Source organism: Tenrec ecaudatus, chromosome 6 (genome assembly GCF_050624435.1).
Source record: "Tenrec ecaudatus isolate mTenEca1 chromosome 6, mTenEca1.hap1, whole genome shotgun sequence".
Lineage (NCBI taxonomy): Eukaryota > Metazoa > Chordata > Mammalia > Afrosoricida > Tenrecidae > Tenrec > Tenrec ecaudatus.
In genome coordinates, this window is record NC_134535.1 from 115,919,384 (window position 1) to 115,933,066 (window position 13,683).

Here is a 13,683-nt window from a genome sequence, read left to right on the forward strand (position 1 = left end):
TATATACCTGTATTAGTTCCCCACACATTGTTTTTTGGGGAAAAATAACTGGATTAATGGTCCCTGGGGGTAAGGAAGTGGGAAGCTAATAACGAGTTAGTGACAAGAATGAAGGAATTGTTCCAAAACCGATTGTAGTGATGATTGTACAACTCTTCTTGATGGGACTGAGCTATGGAATTGTACGTTGTGTAAATTATATGCAAATAAAACTTTGGGAGGGGCGGCAGGGAGTAAATTTCCCAGCCATGCCTTCTGTAATGAAACTGCTTTGTATTGTTTCAGGCAGGACAGTTATGTGAAGACAGGCCAGAGCAGAGACTTCTGGCCTTCTGCTACGACAGTGAACAAAGTCCTCTGACGACTGGCTTGATAAACACCTTCACATTGAAGCCAGGGCCCAGTAAAATTCTGACACAGGACTGTATCCAATAAAATTGCGAGCCATGCTGACCCAGAGCAGCAGCCCAGATAAAACTGAAAGAAGCGATGCATGAGACCCAAGGACGAACTAACTAGTTACTTGATGGTCTGTAGCATGCAACCCCTCCCATTTGATAGTGCACTGTAAAAACCAGAAGGGTCCCCCTAGACAACACCTTCTTCAAATCGTGAAGGGGTAACCACTTCCTTCCCAGAGCCCCAGACTTAGGTGGTCCCTACTCACCAGGGGGCCACCTCATTCCTTTTGAAGTGACTATACATTAATGACTGGCTTCACTCTTGGTTGCTGCTGTGTGTATGTGGGTGTGAGCGAGGCCTGTCTCTGGACAGGAACAAACAATGGATTTGGAGCAGCCTGGAACTTCACATATGACAATTTCAGGTTAGAGTTCACATTTGAGGATTTCATGGACCATAAAACGGCAGTCTCCAAACTTTTTGGAGAAAATATCCATTACATTTGAGCCTTTGCAGAATCACTCACTCACTGCCATCAAGTGCATGCTGACTCACAGAGACCCTATAAGACAGGGTAGAACTGCCTTGGGGAGTTTCCAAGATTTGACTTTTTAAAAAATATAAATCATTTTATTGGGGCTCTTACAGCTCATGTAACAATCCATACATCCATTGTATCAAGCACATTTGTATGTATGTGGCCCTCATCCTTTTCAAAACATTTTCTTTCTACTTGAACCCTTGGTATGAGCTCCTCATTTTCCCCTTCCTCCCCCACCCTCCGACCCTCGTGTGTGACCCCTTGAAAAATTATAAATCCTTATGACTGAGTAGTAAATCCTGGCTTTCTCTGAACAGCTGATGGTTTTCTATCTCTTTCCCCCTCCCTCCCCACTCCCCCTCCTTCATGAACCCTTGATAATTTATAAATTATTATTTTGTCATATCTTGCCCTGTCCGACATCTCCCTTCACCCACTTTTCTGTTGTCCGTCCCCCAGGAGGAAGTCACATGTAGATCCTTGTAATCGGTTCCCCCTTTCCAACCCACCCTCCCTCTACGTTCCCAGTATCGCCATTCTCACCACTGGTCCTGAAGGAATCATCTGTCCTGGATTCCCTGTGTTTCCAGTTCCTATCTGTACCAATGTACATCCTCTGGTCTAGCCAGATTTGTAAGGTAGAATTGGGATCATGATAATGGCGGGGAGGAAGCAGGTAAGAACTAGAGGAAAGTTATACATTTTATTGTTGCTACCCTGCACCCTGACTGGCTCATCTCCTCCCCACAACCCTTAAGTAAGGGGGTGTCCAGTTGGCTACTGATGGGCTTTCAGTTTCCACTCTGCACTCACACATGTTTACAATTATATGATTTTTTGTTCTTTGATGCTTGAAACCTGATCCCTTCAACAGCTTGTGGTCACACAGGCTGGTGTGCTTCTTCCATGTGGGCTTTGTTGCTTCTGAACTAGATGGTCACTTGTTTATCTTCAAGCCTTTAAGACCCCAGACACTATATCTTTTGATAGCCGGGCACCATCAGCTTTCTTCACCACATTTGCTTATGCACATGTTTGTCTTCAGTGATCGTATCAGGAAGGTAGGCACCCACTCATATGATTTTTAGTTCTTTGATATCTGATAAGTGGTCCCTTCTACACCTCATGGTCAGACAGGTTGGTGTGCTTCCATGTGGGCTTTGGTGCTTCTCAAAAGATATATCAAAGATATAGCACCTGGGGTCTTAAAGGCTTGAAGGTAACAGTCTTAATATAACAACAGTAAACTATATTGATACATTTTGTGACAATATGCATAAAAGGTCAACCTCAGTGCAAAGGTTGAAACAGGAGTTTGTCTCCATTCCTAAGACCATCGGAAGCATGTTTTCTGATGGTCGTAGGTGACCCCTCTAAAAGGGTTGTTCAATCACCAGAGGGATTGCGACCCACAGACTGAGAACCGCTGCTCAACAGTTTAATAAAAAGGCTTAAAACAATATGGCAACTACTCCTTTAAAACATTTGAAATTTAATTTAAATAGTTAAATCAGTCCACCTCCACTGCCATTCAAATATTAATATTTTCAAAGAGATATTGATGCTGACATTGATCAAAGTTTTTCAGAACAAATTTCAAATAGTTAAAACCACTTATTTTCCTGATGCCTGTTAGGCTTATGACTAGGATGTCTCCTGACCACATGCCCTTTCAGGTTTGGAAAGGAAAGTCTGAGGGTGCTTCTAAATGTTTGTGGGGAAAGCCCGTCAATTTTAATTCCAAGTTTTCTACAGATGTTCTGAGCCCTTCCACAGTTCATTTGTTCATCTAATTCACACGTGCTAGACATTTTTGCCATGCCCTTTAAGTAGAGAAAGGAAGAAATGATACGTTTGGAATCCACAGTTTTGCTTTCTGCAGTCTAAACAAACAGCTCGGGAAATAAGGTATTCATAAATTTTTGAATAGCATAATAAAATCTTGAGTCATCCCTTTCCGTTCCCCCCAGGAAGTGAGTCATCCCTTTGCCCTGGGTATCCAGGCTTATTGTTAGTCACTTAGTAGCCCTGGGTGCTTGTGTTCTAGTAACCTGCATGTTGCTTAAAGTCCTCAAAGGGCAAGAGTAATGATGCTAGCAATTGGGATATGCCAAAGAGAGCTGAAAAGTGCTTCCTTTGAGTAATAGAGTAAAAGCTCTTGGCTTAAGAAGGAAAGAAAAAAATCAATCTGAAGTTGCTAAAATCTATGCCAATGGGTGAAATTGCAGAGAAAGAAAAAGAAATTCATGCTAGTTTTGCTCACAACACCTCAAACTGCTAAAGCGGTTGCCACAGCGTTTGGTAAGTTTAGGAAAATATAGCACATGAGGGGCTTCAAACCTTCACGGGAAAAGTCCATGATCTCATTCCAATTGCCCAGGAACTTTTAGAAGCTCTTTCATATAGGTACTATCTGTGATTTCAGGCATCCCAGGGGAGTGTGGAATATGTCTCCCAGCATACAAGGGAGGACTATTAGGTATTTATTCAGAAGGAGACCTGGTAGTTAAAGCACTTGACTGTTCACCCAAAGGTCAGAAGTTCTAACCCACCAATGATCCCTCTGTGGGAGAAAGATGTGGCAGTTTGCTTCTGGTACAGGTGTACAGCCTTGAGATCTTATCAGGGAGTTCTTTTTTATCCTGTAAGGTCAGTAGGTGTCAGTATCAGCTGCATTCAATCAAACAGGTCATTCAGATCAAAGGATCATTACTCTCACAAAGGTAACCTTTACATGGGGGTACCCAGAATTTAATAAATGGATAACTAATGAAGCATTGATTAAGCGTTATTGTCGTTAGACACTGTCGAGTTGGTTCCAACTTAGGGACCCTAAATACCACAGAATAAAACATCACCCGGTCCTGTGCCATCCTCCTAATGGGAACTCATCTTTGCAGCCACTCTATCAGTCCATCTTGTTGGGCATCTTCCTCTTTTTTGCTGCCCCTCTACTTTACCAAGCATGATGAAAAGATCAATGTTGTCAAGGATTTTGTCTTCTTTGGACTCTCCATCAATGCTTATGGAAGCAGCATGACCTGGTCTCTCCTGATAACATGTCCAAAATATATGAGAAGTCTTATCATCCTTGCCTGTAAGGAGCATTCTGGCTGTACTTCTTCCAAGACAGATTTGTTTGTTCTTCTGGCAGGCAATGGTACTTTCAATATTCTTCACTACACCATAATTCAAATACATTAATTTTTCTTCAGTATTCAATATCCAAGTTTCACATGAATATGAGGTGACTGAGCATACTCTGGCATGGGTCAGGCATACCTTAATCCTCAAAGTACCATCCCCCCCCCCGCCCCCCATTGTAAGAGGTCTTGTGAGGTAGATTTATCCAATGCAATGTGTTGTTTGATCGCTTCACTGCTGCTTCCATGAGCATTGATTGTGGGTCCAAGCAAGATGAAATCCTTGACAATTTCAATCTTTTCCTGGTTTGTTATGATGTTATTTATTGGTCCAGCTGTGAGGTTTTTTATTTTCTTTACATTGAATTGTAATCCATACTGAAGGCTGCAATCCTTGATCTTCATTGGAAAGCACTTTTAAATCCTCACTTTCAATAAGCAAGGTTGTGTCAGCTCCATGTGGCAGGTTCTTAATAAGCCTTCCTCCAATCCTGATGCCGCATTTTTCTTTATATAATCCAAATTCTCTGATGAATTTCTCAGCATATATATTAAATTAGTAGTGACCAAAACCCCACTGCTATGTAGTTTATTCCAATTCCAACTCATAGCAACTCCAGAGAAATGTTTCTAAGATTGTAAGCCCTAGCCATTTAATGGCAGTGAGGGGACTATAAATCTTTATGGGAGCAAACAGTCTTAATCTCTGGAGGAACAGAGTAGATTTGAACTGTGGGCCAGGTGAACAGGTGTGGACCATGGTTTTGAACCATGTATGGGGCAATAGTGTATAATCGCCCCAAACCAAGGTAAGTGCCACCAAATCGATGCCAAATCAAAGTGACCCTGTTTTTGTTTAAAGACTATGTATGGATAAAGATTTGCCAATCTTAATCCATACATAGTCTTTAAACAAAAACAATAATAAAATCATATTTATGCCTAACAGGATAAAACTAAAATGTGTACAACTGAAAATTCCCCAGCCCCATTTAAACCTTACATTCTATAAGTGAACAAAACAAAAATATTCTTTGCCTAACAATTTTAGTTATGTGCATGCCTGCACCTCAATCCTATAGGCCTATCAACATCTTCCCCCATCTGTAAAAGCTTGGAAGACAGCCACTTCATGTCTTTATCTCCCCCCGTATTGAGTTTCCAATTTCTACACTGCTCATTTCAATTAACCGAATGCTCTGCAGGAGCCAAGCAGGTTGTTTGATGTGAAGACTCTTCATTCCAGTTGGAGTTCTGTAAGCCTGCCTTCATAAGCAAAGTCAAATCTGGCCAGACCATCCATCCATCAAAGCAGCAGCAATATACACCAATTCACAGGTGTGGACGTCTTACCCTCATCTGTTCACATTCTGGTCAACTCCGCATGAGCTGTCTCGCTTTTCCTCACCAGGGTGTCCACTGGCTGCCTAGCATCTCTGCCATGGTCCCTTCAGCAGTTCTCAATAACCTTAGCTGCCTTGGGCATTGTCATGGTCAGAGTCCAAAGAAATCTTTAAACTTCAGACCAGCTGACCCAGTCTCATCTCTCCTCTCGTCCCTGCGAACCAGGTTCGTGGGTGTCAGTAGCCAGATTCAACCCTTCTCTCACTTGCCACGTCTCCCCGACTTCCAGTCAAGAAGTGGATCTAGGTGGTCACCTAGAGAGCATTTCCAGCTGTCTATAGGTGCTTTTAAACGTTCATTCCTAGAGGGTACGGTTCCTTCATGATTCTAAATGTTGCCAGCTTAGTTGCTGTGTTACGGTTCTCTAGAAAGACAAAAACAGGTTGCAAGTAAGTATAGATAGATAGATAAACACAAGAAATAAACAGTTAAATTATAAAGCAGTTATACAGATAGATAGATAGATACATAGCACAAGAAGTAAAGAGTACAAAGTACAAGAAAAAAACAGTACAAATGGCTCAGTGCAATTCAAATGTGTTAGACAGTTGTGAGACACTGGCAGTCCTTCAAGTCTTGAGGGCCACCAGGTAGTCCTCTGTAGAGAGATTCTGTCTATGCCGGCACAGGCAGCAAACAGCAAGGCAGGTCACCAACAATCAGCCAGGTCACCAACAGTCAGTCCCCTGCTCGAGATGTAAATTCCAATTGTGTGACGAAACAAGTCTTAAAGGTACCTCAAATTACAGCAACACAGTCCACAGGTTAGGTGTTCCACAGGTAGTGTAACTTGCAAATTGAGGTACAGAACAAGCAAGGCAGCCGCACACTGGTCCGATGATCAAAGAGCAAGAGACAAGAAAGGTGAGGCTCGCCAAGCTATTTATCTCTTCACCCTTCAATTAATCCCACATGTGTTTATCGGCCAGGCTGGCACAAAAAACTATCTCACTTGCAAACCGCTCTCTCAAAATTCAATAAAACCTGCTGAGTTGACCAGAATCCTGTTGATTGGAATGTTGTTCAAGAATTCAACTCCTAAAAAAAAAAAAAAAGAATTCAACTCCTTTACTAATAATTTTAAACTTTTTATTGTGGCTTGAGTGAAAGCTTAGAAAACAAATGGGCTTTCCTTTCAATAACTTGGACACATTCTGTTTGTGACATTGGTTGCAACTCTCCATTTCCCACAGTGTAATAACACTCTTCCCAATTCCTGCCCGGCCCTGCCCATCTCCACCTGTCCTGCCTTTCTTCTTCTTTTTGTGAGCTCCTGAGCGTTTACATTTTTCTTTTGAAAGTGCTCTCCTTTTGGTCTCACATGGTAGATAGTTCTGAAAGGTGCGTTCTTCCCTGGTGTTATAGTTCACTTTGTAGAATCGAAGATTATTGGGCTGAAAGCTGATCCCTGGATGGTTCAGAGCCAGGCTTGAGTGTGTGTTTAAGGTATGGGGTAACTTCCCCCACAATAAAACAGGTCCAAGGGGTGGTTGTGTAGCTGAGGGGTGAAATTAAAGAGACACCAGACGAGAGAAATCGTGCACGTGCTCACCTACAGGACCACCGTGACTTCAGGAGCCAAGTTCGCACAGAGAGAATATATTTATTTTCCTTTCTAATTTTTTTATTAAATACTTTTATTGGGGGCTCTTAACAGCTCTTATCACAGTCCATGCATTCATCCATTGTGTCACGCACATTTGTACATATGTTGCCATCATCATTTTCAAAGCATTTTCTTTCTACTTGAACCCTTGATATCAGCTCCGAGAGAGAGAGAGAGAATGTATTTTCAACCAAGGCTTATGTATACTCGAGGGGTGTGCAAATTCCTGAATTACAGTTAACCACATACAAAATAAATTTGGCTGTACCCTAACCCTAAAGTTCAGGAGTACATAGGAGGAATAACCTAACACCAGTGGGGTGGGGGTGGGGGTGGGGGATGGGAGGCAAATAAGGGGTGTGGCTGTCTTAAGAGCTTATGTCTGCTTCTATTGTTAAAGCTGCCGCTATATAGCAATCAGCATGTGCTTGTAAGAGGTAACTTTAAGGTAGTTATGGGATGATATAGTGGGGAACAATATTGATTATGAGAATGTGATTGGGACTTACCTCCAACTCACAAAGTGAAGGCCTCACTCCACCCCAGAAACCCAACTGTCAGGCTTCTTAATGTTTAAGAATAAAGGATTCATATGTATACACTCTTGTCCCGTTATCTGCCTCCCACAAAAGTGTCACCATCTTCGGCTTTCTACTAGTCTATCAGAACGGGTCTATTTTATGATTCTGAATTTTGCTCTATTTTTTTTTCTCTTCCACCTTGTTCAAGACCTTGTACTATGATCCCAATCAGAGAAGTTAGCCAACACTTTTACTTTGGAATGTGATCAAAAAGACAAATCATAGGAGAAGGGCATCATGCTTGGGAACGTGGGAAGCCAATGAAAGTCTGAGAAGCCCTGCATGAGATGGATTCACCCAATGGTCAGCTACAGTGGAATCAAACATACCAATGCTGATGAAGATGAGGCACAATGTCATCCTGTTGGTATTCATGGAGTGGCTGTGAATTGGAGCCCACACAATGACAACTGATCACACACACTGTCACTAACCTAGTTTGTCCAAGCACTACACTCATTGCTGTGGACTGGCTGCTGGTTCAACAACCCGTTAGGACAGCTTAGAACTGCCCCAAGATGGTAATCTTTATAGAAATTGACTGCCATGTTTCTCCTGAGGAGCGGCTAGTCACGGGGGTCGCACGATTCACAACAGTAGCAAGATGACAGTGATGAAGGAGCAACGAAAATAATGTTATGGTTGGGCAGCTCACCACAACATGAGGAACGGTATTAAAGAGTCACGGCATTCAGAAAGTTGAGAACCACTGAGCTAGTGGATTCAAACTCCCCACCTCTGGGTGCGCAGCTGAGAAATTAACCACATGACCATCTGGATTCCACTAATTTAGTTTTTTTTTTAAACGTTTTATTAGGGGCTCATACAACTCTTATCACAGCCCATACATATACATACATCAATTGTATAAAGCACATCTGTACAGTCTTTGCCCTAATCATTTTCTTTTCTTTTTTTCTCCTTTTTTTACATTTTATTAGGGACTCATACAACTCTTATCACAATCCATACATATACATACATCAATTGTATAAAGCACATCCATACATTCCCTGCCCCAATCATTCTCAAAGCATTTGCTCTCCACTTAAGCCCTTTGCATCAGGCCCTCTTTTTATTTTTTCCCCTCCCTCTCCGCTCCCCCCTCCCTCATGTGCCCTTGGTAATTTATACATCGTTATTTTGTCATATCTTGCTCTATCCAGAGTCTCCCTTCTCCCCCTTCTCTGCCGTCCCTCTCCCAGGGAGGAGGTCACATGTGGATCCTTGTAATCAGTTCCCCCTTTCCAACCCACTCACCCTACACTCTCCCAGCATCGCCCCTCACACCCTTGGTCCTGAAGGTATCATCCACCCTGGATTCCCTGTGCCTCTAGCCCTCATATGTACCAGTGTACAACCTCTGCCCTATCCACCCCTGCAAGGTAGAATTCGGATCATGGTATTTGGGGGAGGAAGCATCCAGGATCTGGGGGATAGCTGTGCTCTTCATCGGTACTACCTCGCACCCTGACTGACCCATCTCCTCTCCTAAACCCCTCTATGAGGGGATCTCCAGTGGCCGACACTTGGGCCTTGGGTCTCCACTCTGCACTTCCCCCTTCATTCAATATGGTATATATATACATTTTTTTTTTTTTTGCATGATGCCTTATACCTGGTCCCTTGGGCACCTCGTGATCGCACTGGCTGGTGTGCTTCTTCCATGTGGGCTTTTTTACTTCTGAGCTAGATGGCTGCTTGTTCACCTTCAAACCTTTAGGACCCCAGACACTATCTCTTTTGATAGCCGGGCACCATCAGCTTTCTTCACCACATTTACTTGTTCACCCTAATTTAGTTTTTAAGTGTGTACTTTTTTTCACACGATCCAGTGTGATATTCTTTTTACTGATATTTCTGTCTCTGGTTTCGTTTACCTTTAGTTATCTTTAAGCTGAGCTACATAAAAATATCATTAGAGAGGTTTTGTTTTTTTGTTTCTTTGTTTTAAACACTGCTTTCTAAAATATTTCAATTTAAGTGATTTGGACTGAAATTTGGGACATATCACTTTTAAACCTTCCAGAATTAGGTCTACAATGCAGCCACTACCCACGGTGCCCTGGTGGACCCTGTGATCTTCATGGTTCAGTTCAAAACCAGGCTTTGTACTCCTGTCAATTGTTACAGTTTCAGAAACCTACAAGGGGGTCCCTATGAGTCAGCACTGACTGGGTGACAGTGAGACACCTTAGTACCAAACTCGTTACTTTGTAGCATGCAAACACATATTATTCCTTTATATAAATGCAGACAGCTAACGAAGATTAAGTGCTTCAAAGGATTACAGCCTCCAATATGGATTACAATGTAATGTAATGGTAAGAAAAATCCTCACAATCAAATAGCTGGTAACATCCTGATAACCTGGGAAAATATTGAATTTGTCAAGGATTGTGATCTAGCTTGAATCTACAATCAATGCTCGTGGAAGCATCCGTCAAACAATCAAATGACATACTGCATTGGATAAATCTGCCGCATAAGACCCCTTTACATTTTTGAAGAACGAGGATGTTATTTTGAGAAATAAGGTACACTAAGGTACGCGTGACCCAAGCCATCGTATTTTCAGCCACCTCATATGCATATAGCAGCTGGACATTGAATAAAGAAGACTAGACAAGGCTCGATCCGTTTGAAGTCTGGTGCTGGTGAAGAATGTTGAAAGTGTCATGGACTGCCGGAAGAAGAAACTGATAGGTCTCGGAAGAAGTACAGCCAGAATTCGTCATAGAATCGAGTGTGGCAAGACTTCAATCTCACGTACTTTGGACACGTTATCAGGAGAGACTGGTCCCTGCAAAAGGACAGCATGCTTCCCCAGGCATGATGGGCAGCAAAGAAACAGGAAGATGTTCAACAAGATGGATTGACACAGTGGCTGCAGCAATGGGCTCCAACATAAAACCTCAGGGTCTCTATGAGTCAGTACAGACTCCACAGTAGCGAACCACAACAAATGCAAGGCCAGACCCACGGCGCGTCTTGATCTGGCTTTCACATACTTTCCCGACTCCTGCTTGTTCTTTGCCCCAGGCCTTCACTAAGGTTTAATCCTCTAACTTTATTTCCAACCGTATTGATTTCTCTGCTACTTCCTGGACATATGAAACTCTCCGTTAGCTGGCGCAAACAGCTAAGCATTCTGCCACTACCTGGAGACTGGTGGTTCACACCTACCGGGTGGAAGCTTGCAGGAAAGGTTTGGTGATCTGCTTCCACAAGGTAACAGCCATCAGGGGCCATGTGGAGCATAGTTTTACTCTGATACACCTTCAGCCATCAGGAGTTGGAACCTATGTTATGGCGACTAATTGGGGGGCTTGGTTAATAGAAAAGGAAACTCACTTCAATAGTAGCAAACTTTAATCACGGTTAAAAGACACACAACCTAACCTTGATATATATATGTATAATTCAAAACTGAATACATTCATTCTTTGATCTCAAGTGTATGAAAAACACAGAGAATGCAGAAAAAACATTTACAGGAAATTCATTAAAAGGTCCACTCAGTTGCCTCTAGGTGATGGAGTTGAAGATTTTTTTTCTTGGTATTTTCTGTAATAGAAAATTTCCTCCATAGTACATTTTTAAACAGAAAAAAAAAACACAATGATTGGAAAAACATTTTCTGTCAAAAAAGGATGCAGGCTATATCTATATATTTTCATCTATTTGAGTTTTAGAAGAGTTTGATTAACAAAACAGGAGAGTAAAGAATACCTCCATTTGCTTAAACCTGAATATTGTCCTAAAGTCTTGCCCCCAAATATATATTTTCCCTGAACCACTAGATGGCAGTATTATCACGTGTATCGTCATATGGACATCTAGGCACTTCTGTAACACTGGTGCTTGGTTTATATAAATATTTTGTTGTTCACCTTACAAATTATAACATTTATCTATATTTAGAAGATATTTAAGTGTTCAGGAAAATTGTGCTTTTGCTGAACACAAATTATTTCTCTTATAAACGTAGCGTTTCAATGAGTCCCACTCTACCTGGTGGCTCAGTGGCTAGAGTTGGGGCGCTAACCAGGGTCAGCAGTTTGAGTGCACCATCCACTGCAAGGGAGAAATTTGTGGTTTTCTACTCCTGTACAGTGTTACACTCTCAGGCACCAACCGGGCAGTTCTCGCCTGTCCTACAGGATTGCTAGGGGTCAGGTTGACTTAATGGCACTGAGACCTTTCATAAAGCGTCCGGTTTACACCTCTTCCTTTTTACTCTCCCTTTTTCATTTATTCTCTCTTTTCTGCCTTTAGGTTTGTGGACTGAGTTAGTTTATTGTGCCAACCTGGCTGATAAACACATGTGGGATTAATTGACGGGCAGAGGGATAAATGGCTCGGTGAGCCTCGCCTTTCTAGTTCTTGGGTTTCTTGCTTTCTGATGGTTGCAAGAGGATGCAGCTGCCTTAGCAGTTCCCTTCCTCAGGTGGCAAGGCTCACTTTCTGCAGGACACCCCTGAGGAGAAGCCGCATGGACCTACCCTGATGCAGCCCTGGGTGCTGGAGCAGCTGTGTGGAGACCTGCCAGTGCTGAGATGCTTACATGTTCACTGATTCAGCTTTCCTCCTGCAGTTGGCATCATTGCCTCTGTTTTGTGAGATTGAGGAGGGCTTTATGAACTGGTGTTGGAAATATGGGCTAATGTTGGATTTGTGGGCTTGGGCAGCACTGGGTTGGGATGTTTTCTTGATGTGCATTTATCCTTTATATAAAACTCTCTCTATACACATGAGTTTCTGTGGATTTGTTTCTCTAAAGTACCCAGACTAACACACAGACGATGCCTGGTAATGACTTAGAGCAGTGGTTCTCAATCTTCCTAGTGCCGTGACCCTTTAATACAGTTCCTCATGTGGTGGTGACCCCCAACCATAAAGTTATTTCCGTTGCTACTTCATAACTGTCATTTTGCTACTGCTATGAATCATCATGCAGGATGCATTTTCATTGTTACCAACTGAACATCATTAAAGCATAGTGATTCATTACAAAAACCATATGTCATTATATATTGTGAAATACTTATTTCTAATGACAAATCAATGAAATGTTGTCTTGAAGCTGGTGTAGCATAGGTAACAATCTTCACGCCGGGTACTCGTATGTGGGCGTATCTGCATGTGGGCGGAACCACCTGGAGACAGATAGAGGAGTGGCGTATTGGTTCTGAAAACCATTAGAAATATGTGTTTTTCGATGGTCTTAGGCAACCCCCGTAAAGGGTCATTTGACCGCCCCCCCCAAAGGGTCGCGACCCACAAGTTGAGAACCATTGACTTAGACCATCTGTGTCATTCAGGAGTAAGGGAACTGCCAACCTCTGTCTAACAATGTTCACTCCACGGGGCAGATTGCTAAGACATGGCATAGTTGTTAGGTGACTCCTCTTCAGTTTGACTCACAGCGACCTCTTGTACAACAGAATGAAATTTCTAGAGACTTGACATTGCTGACGGGACAAATTGAAGGGAACTTCTTAATGTGGGAGGGTGGTGAGATGAGGTCATTCCTGCAGGAAATGTCTTAAATCTGTTTCAGAATGCTTCCAAACTCTGTCTGAAACAACGTATTAATATTAATAAATGTTCCTAAGGTTTTTTTTTAAGGATGACAGATCCTTAGGCTAAGGTTTTTTTTAAAAGTAACTATTGCCTTTAAAAAAACCAAACACTTGTTATAGGTCTCAAAGAAATGTAAAATCCTCTCCAAAGTTGTTTTCTCTTTCTCAGCTCTTTACTTTTCACAATTTGATTGCTTGCCAGAAATGAGGCCTTCTTATGCTTCATTTTAGTGGGATTATGATTTCCCCGTCTGGCATTACCATTTACAATCCGCAGTACCTAGGGAATGAGTCAAATTTGGTTGATTCAAAAGCTGTTTCTCTACCCTACCAACTAGGTTTTTTGCTTTGGAACATCTGAGGAGCATTTCGAATATCTAAATTTTAGTGAGGAGCACTTCATTAAAGGGATATTACCACA